Here is an 18,002-nt window from a genome sequence, read left to right as displayed (position 1 = left end):
CTGTCTCCAACTTGTTCTCTGGTTGAGCCTTCCTGACTCACAGCTACACAGCACACCAGCCTCCTCTGGTTAGAAGAACATCTGCAACTGCAAGAAACAGCCTTTTTGTGTCCAAGTGGACAGGGACTCAATGTGAAAAGCCTCCCTTTCCAGAGCCCACCCAAACCTGCTGAAGAGACCACAGTCCCTAAGGAGAAGAAGGAAGACACAGAAGTGTTCTAACTTTTAGCAGACTCAATCCTTGCTTCATTAAAATATTACAAACCCCAGCGCCAGACAGCAATGGAGGAATATCTGGTCCTGTGGTCCTTCACCCCTGGGTCTAAATATCTGCATTTGATTCTTGCTGGGGTTCTCCTACAAAACCATGACTCTTCAAGCAGCAGAATTCTGGCCCAAGTTTCAAGATGTTTTTGTAAAATTAATGTCTTATTGCCTTCTTTCTCAATAGTTGATGACCCCCAACTGGTTATCTTGACCTTAGGTTTGTATAAGGAATCAGAAGTGTGTGAAAGAGAGATGCTTAGGCAGCTGAAATGTTCATGAAACTATACTTGTTATGCTTCCAGATCTACAGATTCCAAGCACATCCTCCGAAGTGGTGTAGCCCTCACAACTGGCCATTCTGGAACACTTCTACTTAATTGTTTTGAACATAGTCCAATATGACCACCTGGCCAACTCTACATAACCCTTCAGGTCCGACACTTGGCATCAATCAAATTTCCCTCTGTATTTTCTAATCCAATTATGGGAAGACCAAGCCTGGTCCTTCCTTGCATCTATCTCCATCCCTAGACAATTATCTGTGTCTATGGGCGTGTTTAACAAAATCCCTTAAAACGCTGTTTGTTAGAAGCCATGCAAGCTTGAATATTTAATTCAGTCAACAATCATTCATTCATACATAAAATGAGCATTTATTCAAGGTATATTAATCTCAACAAAAAAATTACATAGACCTGGACCCTGCCATGCAAACCTGTGGGCTTATGCAAGGCAGGAAGTGACATGGAGTCATGGAACAAACACATGTTTGGTAGTACAAAAAAGTGAACTGGGAGAATTATCTACAATAAGTGCATGTCAGTGTTAACCTGAATCTAGAAGCATACTTGAAGAGGTCCAATGTAAAAACTCCTTTTTCTTTTTTTTTTAATTTGTAATATTTATGGAGTACATGAGAAATTTTGTTACATGTATATAGTGCATAGTGGAAATTTTGTTTTCAAGCACAGTAGTTGGTTCCATTTCTATGTTACAAGACCACCAAGATGCATATTTGAATAGCATATTGCTGTTCCCAGTATCAATATGTCAAATGCCTAACTGCAGAGATGAGTATCTGGTATCACAGACGAAACAGGCTGCTATAGATAAATGATGTTTATATCGATTTTTCATTAAAAGAAGTCTAAACACATGAGGATAAAGACATCTCAAAAATGTCTTATACACTTACCTGCCTTCTAAAACATGACACATTAAATATTTGAAAACTGAGCGTCAATGTGCAAAAAATTGTACCTTGCTATATTAAAACGATGACCTCAAGGGAAATAAAGAATTTGCTCCTTCACTGGGTTTGTTGTTATTATTCTTCCTTTTAAAATGGTTTCTATGCCTTTCCTTTTGTTGGGAGTTGTAACTTTGTTGCTGCTTTCATTGTCTTTATGCAGTTACTAGATTTGCCTCTTCCCAGTTATAACTTGCTGCTTCTAATCTGCTAAGGGTGGAAATTAGGTCATGGGGACTGTTACAAACATGAGTAAAGTGAGGGATAAAAGGCTCAGAATTAGGAACTCTGTGTTCTCTTGTAAATTAAAGGCAGGAAATTTAGATAATAAACATTCTCATATCTACTTTGGATATTCAAAATGCCTTTTGTATGCCTATTACAAGTTTCTAACTGTGTTCCAGCTAAAAGGTGTGAGGTACATGATTGCTGTACTACTAACGATTTGCCATGAAGTACAATAATCTATAAAAGAATATTCGAGACAAGCAGTTCCTTACATCCACCTCCATGGCTGAAGAAAGGATGTTAGTCCATAGCCCTTAGAGTTTCAGCTTTGTGGAGAGAACAGTGCAGGCAGTGAGGGGAATACTTTCTCATTGCAAGGGGGCTCCATTCTTCCTGCCCCAAGGCAAGGCAGGGGTGTGGGCTTCTCTCAAGATTCAGGGAGATGGCATTACATGCCTGAGTTGCAGTCTGGTTGTGCAGCAGATCTGTCACTTACTTACTAGAGCTGGGAAAGAACAGAATTGGAAAGAGATGAGAGGACAGAAGGGCAGTCTCCCTCCCACTGGTTGCTGTGTCAGCAAGAAGCAGATTTCCTATCAGTCAAGTGGACAGTAAAGAAAGTAACTGGTCTACAAGAAGGCTGCCGCCTGCAGTGTACAGCTACCAGTGGCAAGATCTGAGCAGTTACAGAGAAACTGAGCCGGGCAGGGAGCCCTGTGTGAAGGACAACACAGCAGGGGAGGCGTAGACCATGTGGTGGACAACAAGAGCCAGTCAGTACTAGCAGCAGAAGTGTTTTTTCTTGAACATGCACTGATTTTTTTATTGAGATCTTCAAACCCATTGTTTTTAAATAAGAAACAACTCTACATGGTTTTAAATTTAAAAGTTTATAAAGGGAACAGTATGAAAAATAAGTCCTGCCTTCTACCGCATCCCCAATCATCTAGTTCCCCAAGTCCCCTTTCAATAGGCAAATACTGTCACTAACTTCTTGTGCATCTTTTCAGAAATGCTCAAAATATCCTCAGGCATATGCATAATACAAGTATGTGGATATGAGGGAGTCTGTACTTTTTACCAGTGGTAGCATACCTCACACATGTTTAGTACTTTACATTTTTCATTTAAAGCAACATCTTGTCAACCTTTATGTATCAGAAAAGACATAATATTTCATTTTATGGGTATGCCATAATTCATTTAATCAGCTCTCCATTGACGGGTATTTGGGTCATTTCCAGGCTTGAATTATGACAAACAATGCTGCCATGTATCACCTGGATGTGATAGGCTGAAAAATGATCCCCCAAATATAATAGTCTCGATCGCTGGATCCTATGAAAGTTACTGGATATGACAAAGATTTTGCAGCTGTGATTAAATTAAGGTTCTTGAGGTGAGGCAATTACTCTATGTTGGGAGCAGGCCCCCAAAAATCTGGCCCTAAACTGACCCCAAAAGTGGCCATAAACAAAATCTCTGCAGCACTGTAACATGTTCATAATGGCCCTAATGCCCACGCTGGAAGGTTGTAGGTTTACGGGAATGAGGGCGAGGAACACCTGGTCCACCCACGGCGGAAGACTGCTTAAAGGCATTCTTAGGCCACAAACAATAGCGTGAACGATCTGTGCCTTAAGGACATGCTGCTGCTGCAGTTAACTAGCCCAACCTATTCCTTTAATTTGGCCCATCCCTTTGTTTCCCATAAGGGATACTTTTAGTTAATTTAATATCTATAGAAACAATGCTAATGACTGGTTTGCTGTTAATAATTCTGTGGGTAAATCTTTGTTCAGGGCTCTCAGCTCTGAAGGCTGTGAGACCCCTGATTTCCCACTTCACACCTCTATATTTCTGTGTGTGTGTCTTTAATTCCTCTTGCGCTGCTAGGTTAGGGTCTCCCGACCTACCTGGTCTCGGCAACTCTATATTACCCAGGTTGGCCCTATGCAATCACATGTATCCTTATAAGAGAGAGACAGAGGGGAATACATGAGAGAAGGAGATGTGGGAGCAGAGTGAGAAGAGATTTGAAGATGCTATTGCCTCAAGACCACAGATGCCAGAAACCCCCAGAAGCAGGAAGAGGCAAGACACAGATTCTCCCCTAGAGTCTCCAGATGACGCATGGCCATGCTGACACCTTAGTTTTGACCCAGTGATGCTAATTTCAGACTTCCATTTCATTCCATTTCATTCAATCCATTTCATTCAAATATCCATTTGCATCCATTACCATTTGTCTGTTGTGGTTTTGCTACTTTGTCTAATCAATTTACAGGAATGGTCATATGTTCAGGTAACTAACTCTTTGCATCTTAGTTGCAATTTGTTTTTTGTTTGTTTGTTTTTTGTGTGTGTTTGTTTGTTTTTGAGACAAAGCTTCCCTCTCATTTCCCAAGCTGGAATGCAGTGGCATGATCTCGGTTCACCACAACCTCCACCTCCCAGGTTCAAGAGATTCACCTGCCTCAGCCTCCCGAGTAGCTGGGATTACAGGCGTCCACTACCACACCAGCTAACTTTTTGTATTTTTAGTAGAAACTGGGTTTCACCATGTTGGCCAGGCTGGTCTCGAACTCCTGACCACAGGTGTTCCACCTAACTCAGTCTCTCAAACTGCTGGGATTACAGGACAATTTGTTTTTATTTATCATTTGTCTTTTGACTTTGCTTGTCATAAGTTTTACCACACAAGATTTTAAATTTTTTATGCAGTTAAATTAATAGTTCATAGCTACTAGCTGTGGGGTCATGATTTGAAAGCCTTCACCACACCAAGATTTTAAGTATTTTTTCTAATTATTCATGTTTTCAGTTTTCATATTTAAACCTTTGATGCTTTTAAAATTCATTTTGGTGTCAGACATAAGAGGTGAATTAAATGTAATTGTTTTTCCACACATCTATCCTGGTATCCTAATACTATTCAAAATGATTCATCTTTTTAACCTTTTTATGTATGAAATTCCTGTATGTATTTGGATCTATTTCTAGACTTTCTCTTCGGCCAAAGGATCTTTCTGTCTACTATGTTTTCAAATAATAAAATAAATCAAGCTGTAAAATGTGAATTCTGAGTTCGTGTGTGCTACTCTCTTGGAAAGGAAACAAAAGAACTAGTGAACGCTGACTCTGCAGTCGATCATCTGAGAAACCACATCAGGATCCGTCAAGGCAGTGGGGGACACAGCAGAGAGGAGCCAAGCTAGGCAGCATCTTGTCTGAGCTCAGCACAGAGTGAGGAGAACTTCTCTGAGTGAGTGAGTGACTGAGTGAGTGCCCCTGGGGGATTTGTGCTCTCTGTGGGGTCTAGTGCAAGAGTGGGAATGGGAGAATCCCCTGGCCCTTCAACAGCCCCCACAACCATGCAGGCTTCTAGACTGAGGCAGAGAGCCACCCAGACATTGTGCAGGGGCAACTCTCAAGACAAACGGGACCTCTACAAGCCTTGGGCCCCAGAGCAGACCAGCACCAGCACCAAGCCCCAGTAGAAACCACAGTCCTGGTACCCAAGGAGCAGTAGGATTACTCTACCACCCCTCACTGAACAGCTTACTGCCAGGCTTCCAGTCCAGCAATCCTGCTTCTGCCTGAACTCAGCCAGCAGCTGCAGCTTCCTGCTGTCCTGGGAAGTATCTGGATGGTAAAGCAGGTGACTCCACCCACCCCTGTCACTGATAGCCAGGTGGGCAATGCCTGCTAGCATTTTCTGCCTTGATGATCTGCCTCGTATTATCAGTGGGGTGCTGATGTCTCTCACTATTATTATGTGGTTATCTAAGTCTCTTTGTAGGTCTTAAAAATTTGCTTTCTGAATCTGGGTGCTGTAGTGTTGGGTGGATATATGTTTAGGATAGTTAGATCTTCTTGTTGAATTGAACTCTTTACCTTTATGTAATGCCCTTCTTTATCTTTATCAATCATTTTTGCTTAAAGTTTGTTTTGTCTGAAATTAGAAGAGAAAACCCTGCTTCTTTTTGATTTCCATTTACTTGATAGATTTTTCTCCATCTCTTTACTTTGAGCCTATGGATATCATTGCATGTGAGATGAGTCTCTTGTAGAAGGCATACAGTTGGGTCTTGCTTCTTTATCAAACTTGCCACTCTGTGCCTTTTAACTGGGGGAATTTAGCCCATTTACATTCAAGGTTAATATTGATATGTGTGGGTTTGATCCTGACTTCATGTTGTTAGCTGGTTATTCGACTGATTTGACTGTGTGTGTGTGTGCGTGTGTGTGTGTGTTTTATGGTGTCAATGCTATATGTATTTAAGTGTGTTTTTGCAGTTACTGGTACAATCATTCCTTTCCACATTTAGCACTCCCTTAAGGACTTCTTTTAAGGCAGTCTGGTGGTAACAAATTCTCTTAGCATTTGCTTGTCTAAAAAGAATCTTATTACTCCTTCACTTACGAAGCTTAGTTTGTCTAGATATGAAATTCTTGGTTGGAATGATGAAGGTATTCAGGACATGAGCTCAACATTTGACCAAATGAGCCCAACAGAAATCTACAGAACTCTCCACCCAAAAACAACAGAATATACATTGTTCTCATCTGCACATGGCACAATAGACCACACCATCGGCCATAAAACAATCCTCAGCAAACTCAAAAAAACTGAAATCATACCAAACACACTCTCCGACCACAGTGCAACACAAATAGAAATCAATACTAAGAAAATCACTCAAAACCATGCAAGTAAATGAAAATTAAACAACCTGCTCCTGAGTGACTTTTGGGTAAGAAATAAAATTAAGGTAGAAATCAAGAAATTCTTTGAAACTAATAAGAATAACAATGATACAACCTACCAGAATATCTGGGACACAGATAAAGCATGTTATGAGGAAAGTTCATAGTGCTAAAGGCTCACATCAAAAAGTTAGAAAGGTCTCAATTTAACAACCTAATGTCACATCTAGAGGAACTAGAAAAATAATAGCAAAGCAACTGAAAGCTAGTAGAAGAAAAGAAATAACCAAAATCAAAGTTTAACTGAAGGAAATTGAGACATCAAAAACCATACAAAGGATCAACAAATCCAGGAGATGGTTCTTTTAAACAGTAAATAAGATTGGCAGGCTGGTAGCTAGACTAATAAAGAATAAAAGAGGCTGGACATGGTAGCTCATGCTCATAATCCGAGCACTTTGGGAGGCCGAGGTGGGCAGATCATAAAGTCAGGAGTTCAAGACCAGTCTAGCCAATATGGTGAAACCCCATCTCTACTAAAAATACAAAAATTAGCTGGATGTGGTGGCACATGCCTGTAGTCTCAGCTACTCGGAAGGCTGAGGCAGGAGAATCACTTGAAGCCAGTAGGCAGAGGTTGCAGTGTGCCAAGATTGTGCCACTGCACCCCAGCCTGGGTGACAGAGCAAGACTCTGTCTCAAAAACAAACAAACAAACAATAAAAGAGAGAAGATCCAGACACAACACAGGGGACATTACTAATGACCCCATAGAAATAGAAAAAAAAGAAAACAAAAAAAAAACCTTTGGGAACTACTATGAACACCTCTACGTACACAAACTGGAAAACCTAGAAAAAATGGATAAATTGCTGGAAACATACAGTCTTCCAAGATTGAACCAGAAAAATCTGAATCCCTGAACAGACCAATAATAAGTTCTGAAACTGAACTAGTAATAAAAAGCCTGCCAGACAGAAAAAGCCCAGAACCAGACAGATCTACAGTCATATTTTACCAGATATATAAAAAGGAGTTGGTACAATTTCTACTGAAACCATTCCCAAAAATTGAGGAGCAGAGTCTCATCCTTAACTTATTATATAAGACCAGCATTATCCTGATACCAAAACCCGGCAGAGACACAACAAAAAAAGAAAACTCCAGGCCAATATCCTTGATGAACATAGATGCAAATATCCTCACAAAACACTAGCAAATCAAATCCAACAACACATTGAAAAGCTAATCCACCACCATCAAGTAGACTTTATCATGGGGATGCAAGGTTGGTTCAACATATGAAAATCAATAAATGTGATTCACCACATAAACAGAAGTAAAAACGAAAGGCAATAACCATCTCAATAGATTCAGAAAAAGCTTTTGATAAAATTCAACATCACTTCATATTAAAAATCCACAACAAACTAGGCATTGAAGGAACATGCTTCAAAATAGTAAGAGCCATCTACGAAAACTCCACAGCCAACATCATACTGAATGGGCAAAATCTTGAAGCATTCCCCTTGAGAACAGGAATAAGAGAAGGATGCCCACTCTCACCACTCCTATTTAACATAATAGGAAGTCCTAACCAGAGCAACCAGGTAAGAAAAAGAAATAGAAGAAATGAAAAGAATCCAACTAGGAAGGGAGGAAGTCGAACTATCTCTATTTGCATATGATATGATTCTATACCTAGAAAACCCCATAGTCTCTACCTGAAAACTCCTAAAAGTGATAAACAACTTAAAGTTTCAGGATACAAAATCAATGTACAAAAAACAGTAGCATTTCTATACATTAACAACGTTCAAGCTGAGAGCCAAATCAAGAACTCAATCCCATTCACAATAACCATAAAAATAATAAAATAACTAGGAATATAGCTAACCAGGAAGGTTAAAGATCTCTACAATAAGAATGGCAAAACACTGCTCAAAGAAATCAGAGATGACACAAACAAATAGAAAAATAGTTCATGCTCATAGATAGGAAGAATCAATATTTTTAAAATGGCCACATTGCCCAAAGCAATTTACAGATTTAGTGCTATTCCTATCAAACTACCAATGACATTCCTCACAGAATTAGAAAAAAAGAGAAAAAAAAAAACTATTTTAAAATTCACATGGAATCAAAAACTTGAATAGTCAAGGTAACTCTAAGCAAAAAAAAAAAAAAAAAAACCAAAGTTGGAAGATTCATGTTACCCTACCTCAAACTATATTACAAGGCTACAGTAATCAAAACAGCATAGTACTAGTGCAAAAACAGGTACAAAGACCAATGGAACAGAATAGAGAACCCAGAAATAAATCTGCACACCTAACACTTATTGATCTTTGTCAAAGTTGACTAAAAAAAGCAACGGGGAAATGATTTTTCTATTCAACAAATGGTGCTGGGGTAACTGGCTAGCCATATGCAGAAGATTGAAGCTAGGCCTCTTCCTTACACCATATACAAAAAGTAACTCAAGATCAATTAAAGACTTAAATGTAAAACCTAAAACTATAAAACCCTGGAAGATAACCTAGGAGCCTGGTAAAGATTTCATGACAAATACACCAAAAGCAATTAGGACAAAGACAAAAATTGGCAAAGAGGACCTAATTAAACTAAAGAGCTTCTGCACAGCAAAAGAAACTATCAATAAAATAAACAGACAACACACAGAATGGGAGAAAACATTCACAAACTATGCATCTGACAAAGGTCTAATATCCAGTATGTCTAACGAACTTAAATTAACAAGCAAAAAACAATCCCATTAAAAAGTGGGCAAAGCACATGAACACACAATTTTCAAAAGAAAACAAGCTGGGCACAGTGGCTCACCCTGCAATCCCAACACTTTGGGAGACCAGGGTGGGTGGATCACAAGGTCAGGAGTTCAAGACCAGCCTGACCAACATGCTGAAACCCTGTCTCTACTAAAAATACAAAAATTAACCAGTCATGGTGTTATGCACCTGTAATCCCAGCTACTCAGGAGGCTGAGGCAGGAGAATTACTTGAACCAAGGAAGCGGAGGTTGCAGTGAGCCAAGATCACACCACTGCACTCCAGCCTGGGTGACAAAGCAAGACTCTGTCTCAGAAAAAAAAAAGAAAGAAAGAAGAAAGGAAGAGAAACAAAGAAGAAAGAAGAAAGAAAGAAAGAAAAAAGAAGGAAGGAAGGAAGGAAGGAAGGAAGGAAGGAAGGAAGGAAGGAAGGAAGGAAGGGAGGGAGGGAGGGAGGGAGGGAGGGAGGGAGGGAGGAAGGGAAAGAAAGGAAGACAGAAAACATACACATGGCTAACAAGCATAGGAAAAAATTCTCAACATCACTAATCATTAGAGAAATCCAAATCAAAACCACAATGAGATGCCATCTCACACCAGTCAGAATGGCTATTAATAAACAGTCAAAAAATAACAGATGCTGACAAAGTTGTGGAAAAAAAGGAATGCTTATAGGCCGCTGGTAAGGAATGTAAATTAGTTCAACCATTATGGAAAGCAGTGTGGCAATTTCTTAAAGAACTTAAAATACTAGGTCCGTTTCAAGATGGCTGAATAGGAACAGCTCCGGTCTGCAGCTCCCAGCATGATCGACGCAGAAGACGGCTGATTTCTGCATTTCCAACTGAGGTACCTGGTTCATCTCATTGGGACTGGTTAGAAAGTGGGGCAGCCCACAGAGGGCAAGCAGAAGTAGGGCAGGGCATCTCTTCACCCAGGAAGCGCAAGGGGTCAGGGGATTTCCCTTTCCTAGCCAAGGCAAGCCGAGACAGACAGTACTGGGAAAATCGGGACACTCCTGCCTTAATATTGCGCTTTTCCAATGGTCTTAGCAAATGGCACAGCAGAAGATTACATCCCGTGCCTGACTCAATGGGTCCCACGTCCATGGAGCCTTGCTCACTGCTAGCGCAGCAGTCCAAGATCCAACTGCAAGGCAGCAGCCAAGCTGGGGGAGGGGCGTCTGCCATTGCTGATGCTTGCGTAGGTAAACAAAGCTGCTGGGAAGCTTGAACTAGGAGGAGTCCACTGCTGCTCAACAAGGCCTGCCTGTCTCTGTAGACTCCACCTCTGGGGGCAGGGCATAGTTGAACAAAAGGCAGCAGAAACTTCTGCAGACTTAAATATCCCTGTCTGAAGAGTTCTGAAGAGAACTGAAGTTCTGAAGAGAGCAGTGGTTCTCCCAACACGGTGTTTGAGCTCTAAGAATGCCTCCTCAAGTGGGTCCCTGACTCCCATGTAGCCTAATTAGGAGACACTTCCCAATAGGGGCCGACTGACACCTCATACAGGCATGTGCCCCTCTGAGACGAAGCTTCCAGAGGAAGAATCAGGCAATAATATTTGCTGTTCTGCAATATCTGCTGTTCTGCAGCTTCCGCTGATGATACCTGGGCAAACAGGGTCTGGAGTGGACCTTCAGCAACCTCCAATAGACCTGCAGCTGAGGGACCTGACTGTTAGAAGGAAAACTAACAAACAGAAAGGAATAGCATCCACATCAACAAAAAGGACACCCACACCAAACCGCATCTGTAGGTCACCAACATCAAAGATAAAACCACAAAAATGGGGAGAAACCAGAGCAGAAAAGCTGAAAATTTAAAAACCAGAGCACCTCTTCTCCTCCAAAGGATTGCAACTCACCATCAGCAATGGTACAAAGATGGAAGGAGAATGACTTTGATGAGTTGACAGAAGTAGGCTTCAGAAGGTCAGTAAAAACAAACTTCTTCAAGCTAAAGGAGGATATTTGAACCCAGTGCAAGGAAGCTAAAAACCTTGAAAAAAGATTAGACAAATGGCTAACTAGAATAAACAGTGTAGAGAAGACCTTAAATGACCTGATGGAGCTGAAAACCATGGCATGAGAATTACGTGACACATGCACAAGCTTCAGTAGCCGATTCAATCAAGTGGAAGAAAGGATATCAGTGATTGAAGATCAAATGAATGAAATGAAGCCAGAAGAGAAGTTTAGAGAAAAAAGAGTACAAAGCCTCCAAGAAATATGGGACTATGTGAAAAGACCAAATCTACATTTGATTGGTATACCTGGAAGTGATGGGGAAAATGGAACGAAGCTGGAAAACACTCTTCAGGATATCATCCAGGAGAACTTCCCCAACCTAGCAAGGCAGGCCAACATTCAAAATCAGGAAATACAGAGAACACCACAAAGATAGTCCTCGAGAAGAGCAACTCCAAGACACTTAAGTGTCAGGTTTACCAAGGTTGAAATGAAGGAAAAATGTTAAGCACAGCCAGAGAGAAAGGTTGGGTTACCCACAAAGGGAAGCCCATCAGACTAACAGCAGATATCTCAGCAGGAAGTCTACAAGCCAGAAGAGAGTGAGCACCAATATTCAACATTCTTAAAGAAAAGAATTTTCAACCCAGAATTTCATACCCAGCCAAACTAAGCTTCATAAGTGAAGGAGAAATAAAATCCTTTACAGACAAGAAAATGCTGAGAGATTTTGTCACCACCAGGCCTCCCTTACAAGAGCTCCTGAAGGAAGCACTAAACATGTAAAGGAAAACTGGTACCAGCCGCTGCAAAAACATGGCAAATTGTAAAGACCATTGATGGTAGGAAGAAACTGCATCAACTAATAGGCAAAATAACCAGCTAAAATCATAATGACAGGATCAAAATCACACACAACAATACTAACCTAAAATGTAAATGAGCTAAGTGCCCCAGTTAAAAGACACAGATGGGCAAATTGGATAAAGAGTCAAGACCCATCAGCGTGCTGTGTTCAGGAGACCCATCTCACGTGCACAGATGCACATAGGCTCAAAATTAAGGGATGAGGAAGATCTACCAAGGAAATGGAAAGCGAAAAAAAAGCAGGGATTGCAATCCTAGTCTCTGATAAAACAGACTTTAAACCAACAAAGATCAGAAGAGACAAAGAAGGCCATTACAAAATGGTAAAGGGATCAATTCAACAAGAAGAGCCAACTATCCTATATATATATGCACCCAATAGAAGAGCACCCAAATTCATAAAGCAAGTCCTTAGAGACTTACAAAGAGACTTAGACTCCCACACAATAATAATGGGAGACTTTAACACCCCACTGTCAATATTAGACAGATCAATGAGACAGAAGGTTAACAAGGATATCCAGGACTTGAACTCAGCTCTGCACCAAGCAGACCTATAGACATCTACAGAACTCTCCACCCCAAATCAACAGAATATACATTATTCTCAGCACCACATCACACTTATTCCAAAATTGATCACATAGTTGAAAGTAAAGCACTCCTCAGCAAATGTAAAAGAACAGAAATCACAACAAACTGTCTCTCAGACCACAGTGCAATCAAATTAGAACTCAGAATTAAGAAATTCATTCAAAACCGCACGACTACATGGAAACTGAACAACCTGCTGCTGAATGACTACTGGGTACATAAAGAAATGAAGGCAGGAATAAAGATGTTCTTTGAAACCAATGAGAACAAAGACACAACATACCAGAATCTCTGGGACACATTTAAAGCAGTGTGTAGAGGGAAATTTATAGCACTAAATGCCCACAAGAGAAAGCAGGAAATATCTAAAATTGACACCCTAACATCACAATTAAAAGAACTAGAGAAGCAAGACCAAACAAATTCAAAAGCTCGCAGAAGGCAAGAAATAACGAAGATCAGAGCAGAACTGAAGGAGATAGAGACACAAAAAAACCTTCAAAAAATCAATGAATCCAGGAGCTGGTTTTTTGAAAAGATCAACAAAAGAGATAGTCTGCTAGCAAGACTAATAAAGAAGAAGAGAGAGAAGAATCAAATAGGTGCATTTAAAAATCATAAAGGGGATATCACCACTGATCCCACAGAAATACAAACTACTCTCAGACAATACTATAAACACCTCTATGCAAATAAACTAGAAAATCTAGAAGAAATGGATAAATTCCTGGACACATACACCCTCCCAAGACTAAACCAGGAAGACTTTGAATCCCTGAATAGACCAATAACAGGCTCTGAAATTGAGGCAATAATTAATAGTCTACCAACCAAAAAAAGTCCAGGACCAGATGGATTCACAGCTGAATTCTACCAGGGGTACAAAGAGGAGCTGGTGCCATTCCTTCTGGAACTATTCCAATCAATAGAAAAAGAGGGAATCTTCCCTAACTCATTTTATAAGACCAGCATCATCCTGATTCCAAAGCCTGGCAGAGATACAACAAAAAAAGAGAATTTTAGACCAACATCCCTGATGAACATTGACGCAAAAATTCTCAATAAAATACTGGCAAACCAAATCCAGCAGCACATCAAAAAGCTTATACACCACTATCAAGTTGGTTTCATCCCTGGGATGCAAACCTGGTTCAACACAAGTAAATCAATAAACATAATCCATCACATAAACAGAATCAAAGAAAATGACATGATTATCTCAATAGATGCAGAAAAGGCCTTTGACAAAATTCAACAGCCCTTTATGCTAAAAGCTCCCAATAAACTAGGTATTGATGGAATGTTTCTCAAAATAATAAGAGCTATTCATGGCAAACCCACAGCCAATATCATACTGAATGGGCAAAAACTGGAAGCATTCCCTTGGAAAACTGGCACAAGACAGGGACGCCCTCTCTCACCACTCCTATTCAACGTAGTGTTGGAAGTTCTGGCCAGGGCAGTCAGGCAAGAGAAAGAAACAAAGTGTATTCAAATAGGAAATAAGGAAGTCAAATTGTCCCTGTTTGCAGATGACATGATTGTATATTTAGAAAACCCCATTGTCTCAACCCAAAATCTCCTTAGACTAATAAGCAACTTCAGGAAAGTCTCAGGATACAAAATCAATGTGCAAAAATCACAAGCATTCCTATACACCAATAACGGACAAACAGAGAGCCAAATCATGAGTAAACTCCCATTCACAATTACTACAAAGAGAATAAAATACCTAGGAATCCAACTTACAAGGGATGTAAAGGACCTCTTCAAGGAGAACAACAAACCACTGCTCAGTGAGATAAAAGAGGACACAAACAAATGGAAGAACATACCATGCTCATGGATAGGAAGAATCAATATTGTGAAAATGGCCATACTGCCCAAGGTAATTTGTAGATTCAATGCTATCCCTGTCAAGCTACCATTGACTTTCTTCACAGAATTGGAAAAAACTACCTTGAAGTTCATGTGGAACCAAAAAAGAGCCCACATGGCCAAGAAAATCCTAAGCAAAAAGAACAAAGCTGGAAGCATCACGCTACCTGACTTCAAACTATACTACAAGGCTACAGTAACCAAAACAGCATGGTACTAGTACCAAAACAGAGATATAAACCAATAGAACAGAACAGAGTCCTCAGAAATAACACCACACATCTACAAGCATCCGATCTCTGACAAACCTGACAAAAACAAGAAATGGGGGAAAGATTCCTTATTTAATAAATGGTGCTGAGGAAACTGACTAGCCATATGTAGAAAGCTGAAACTGGATCCCTTCCTTACACATTACACAAAAATCAACTCGAGATGGATTAGAGACTTAAATATTAGACCTACAACCATAAAAACCCTAGAAGAAAACCTAGGCAATACCATTCAGGACATAGGCATGGGCAAGAACTTCATGACTAAAACACCAAAAGCAATGGCAACAAAAGCCAAAATAGACAAATGGGATCTAATTAAACTAAACAGCTTCTGCACGGCAAAGGAAACTGTCATCAGAGTGAACAGGTAACCTACAGAATGAAAGAAAATTTTTGCAATCTATCCATCTGACAAACGGCTAATATCCAGAATCTACAAAGAACTTAAACAAATATATGAGAAAAAATCAAACAACCCCATGGAAAAGTGGGCAAAAGATATAAACAGACACTCTCAAAAGAAGACGTTTATGCAGCCAACAGACTCATGAAAAAATGCTCATCATCATTGGCCATCAGAGAAATGCAAATCAAAACCACAATAAGATACCATCTCATGCCAGTTAGAATGGTGATCATGAAAAACTTGGGAAACAACAGGTGCTGGAGGGACTGTGGAGAAACAGGAATGCTTTTACACTGTTGGTGGGAGTGTAAACTAGTTCAACCATTGTGGAAGACAGTGTAGCAATACCTCAAGGATCAAGAACTAGAAATACCATTTGACCCAGCAATCCCATTACTGGGTATATAGCCAAAGGATTATCAATCATGCTACTATAAAGACATGTGCACACCTATGTTTATTGCAGCACTATTCACAATAGCAAATACTTGGAACCAACCCAAATGTCCATCAGTGATAGACTAGATTAAGAAAATGTGGCACATATACACCATGGAATACTGTGCAGCCATAAGAAAAGATGAGTTCATGTCCTTTGTAGGGACATGGATGAAGCTGGAAACCATCATTCTGAGCAAACTATCACAAGGACAGAAAACCAAACACCGTATGTTCTCATTCATAGGTGGGAATTGAACAATGAGAACACTTGGACACAGGGCGGTGAACATCACACACTGGAGCCTGTTGTGGGGTTGGGGGGTGGGGGAGGGGTAGCATTAGGAGAAATACCTAATGTAAATGATGAGTTAATGGGTGCAGCAAACCAACATGGCACATGTATACATATGTAAAAAATCTGCAAGTTCTGCACATGTACCCTAGAACTTAAAGTATAATAATAAAAATAAATAAATAAAAATTTAAAAAACAGAAGTACCATTCAACCCAGCAATCCCATTACTGAGAATATACCCAGAGGAATAGAAATCATTCTACCATAAAGACACATGCATGTATGTGTTCACCACAGCACTACACAATAGAAGTCAGGGAATCAACCTAAATGCCCACCAACAGTAGACTGGATGAAGAATATGTGGCACATATGCATCACGGAATACTACATAGTCATAAAAATGAGTGAGATTATGACCTTTGCGGAAGCATGGATGGAGCTGGAGGCCATAGTCCTAAGTCAACTAACTTAGGAACAGGAAATCAAACACTGCATGTTCTCACTTATGAGTTGGAGCTAAACACTGAGTACACATGGACACAAAGAAGAGAACAACCGATATCTGGATCTACTTGAGGGTGGAGGGTGAGAGGAGGGAGAGGATCAAAAAACTACTTATCAGGTACTATGCTTATCACCTTGGTGATTAAATGATCCATACACCAAACCCCCGTGACACGCAATTTACCTGTATAACAAACCTGCACGTGCACTTCTGAACCTAAAATAAAAGTGTTTTTTTAAAAAGTGAATCTGGTGCTCCCCTCGGCAACACATATACTAAAATTGGAACGTTACAAAGATTAGGATGGCCCCTGCGCAAGGATGACAGGCAAATTCGTGAAGCGTTCCATTATTTTTGACACCATCTCCAGCCTCTGTAAACTTTAAAGGGCCTGCAGAGAATGCCATGCTTCAGGATGATCATTGGTGGTCTTGTCTTCGGATAAAAAGTATTTGTGTTATGATAAGGGTGTTGGGGTAAGGGACTCCGTGTGCTGTGCCTGCTTTCTCTAGCCAAGTGGTATATAATGAGTCTAGGAGGAGAAACATCAGCATTAACAGGAGACTTGCTATAAGAAGCTAATTCGTGGACTGTTTTCAAACCTGCAAAATTTGATTACAGTGAGGCCTAGAATATCAGGTAATTTGCATGCACATTGAAGCTTGAGAGGCAGTGCTTAGCTAAGTGACTCTCAGCCCAGTCTTCCAATAGGATCACATGGACAATTTGAAGATAAATCATCACCTGTGCCCTACCCACAGATCCTGTCTATTGTTCTGGGTGGAAACATTTCTGTTTTTTAAATTAAGTTTCTCACATATTACAGTGAGGCCAAGGTCAAGCATGAGGACTTCCAGATACTTTAATGAGAGGAACTCCTAACATTCAAGGTTGTGGCCATAGAATTCTCTGCAGAAGAGTGGAAATGCCGGGACCCTGCCCAGCAGAATTTATATAGAGATGTGATGTTGCAGAACTACAGAAACCTGGGTGTTGCTATCTGTAACCCAGACATGGTCACCTGTCTGGAGCAAAGAAAAGAACCCTACAATATGAAGATATATGAGACAGTAGCCAAACCCCCAGGTAGGTGACAGTGAATGAAATAGAGGACACAGGCAAGGGGACCATGGTCAAGAAGGAAGTCAGGCCTTAAAATGTAGTTTGGGAAGCTCTGCTGCTATGAAAATAATTTCTGAAAAGGCTGCACTTTTTTCTCATATTCACCAATGGGGCATCTTCTGTCTCATCCTGTTAAATCTTGTAAGAATTCTCCTTTTTCTTTAGTGATCTCCCTTCAAGTTCACAGGGAAAACCAATGTCCACTTTAACATTTGTAAGGGGCTGCATGATCTGGCTGCGGTTCCATTGCCTTTGGAGACATAGGAATATGTGTATATTGAGGAGCTCTATGTCAAAGTATTTTTTTCAAATATTCGTTTTGGATGATGTCTAAAATGTGTAAGGTGAGTAGTGGACATATTGGAATTTGGCTCAGAAATCCCAGGAACACTAGGGACAAATGT

General features: G+C 40.3%; 1 non-coding gene across 1 annotated transcript; it reads left to right on the top strand.

Moving 5' to 3' along the window:
• The first annotated feature begins 16,727 nt into the window (after positions 1 to 16,727).
• On the top strand, positions 16,728 to 16,831 carry LOC114670743 (U6 spliceosomal RNA). The gene has a single exon (XR_003720432.1). It is a non-coding gene; the product is annotated as a U6 spliceosomal RNA (small nuclear RNA).
• Positions 16,832 to 18,002: the final 1,171 nt, after the last annotated feature.

This window comes from Macaca mulatta, chromosome 10 (genome assembly GCF_049350105.2).
Source record: "Macaca mulatta isolate MMU2019108-1 chromosome 10, T2T-MMU8v2.0, whole genome shotgun sequence".
Taxonomy (NCBI): domain Eukaryota; kingdom Metazoa; phylum Chordata; class Mammalia; order Primates; family Cercopithecidae; genus Macaca; species Macaca mulatta.
This window is presented reverse-complemented; position numbering and strand designations above follow the sequence as displayed.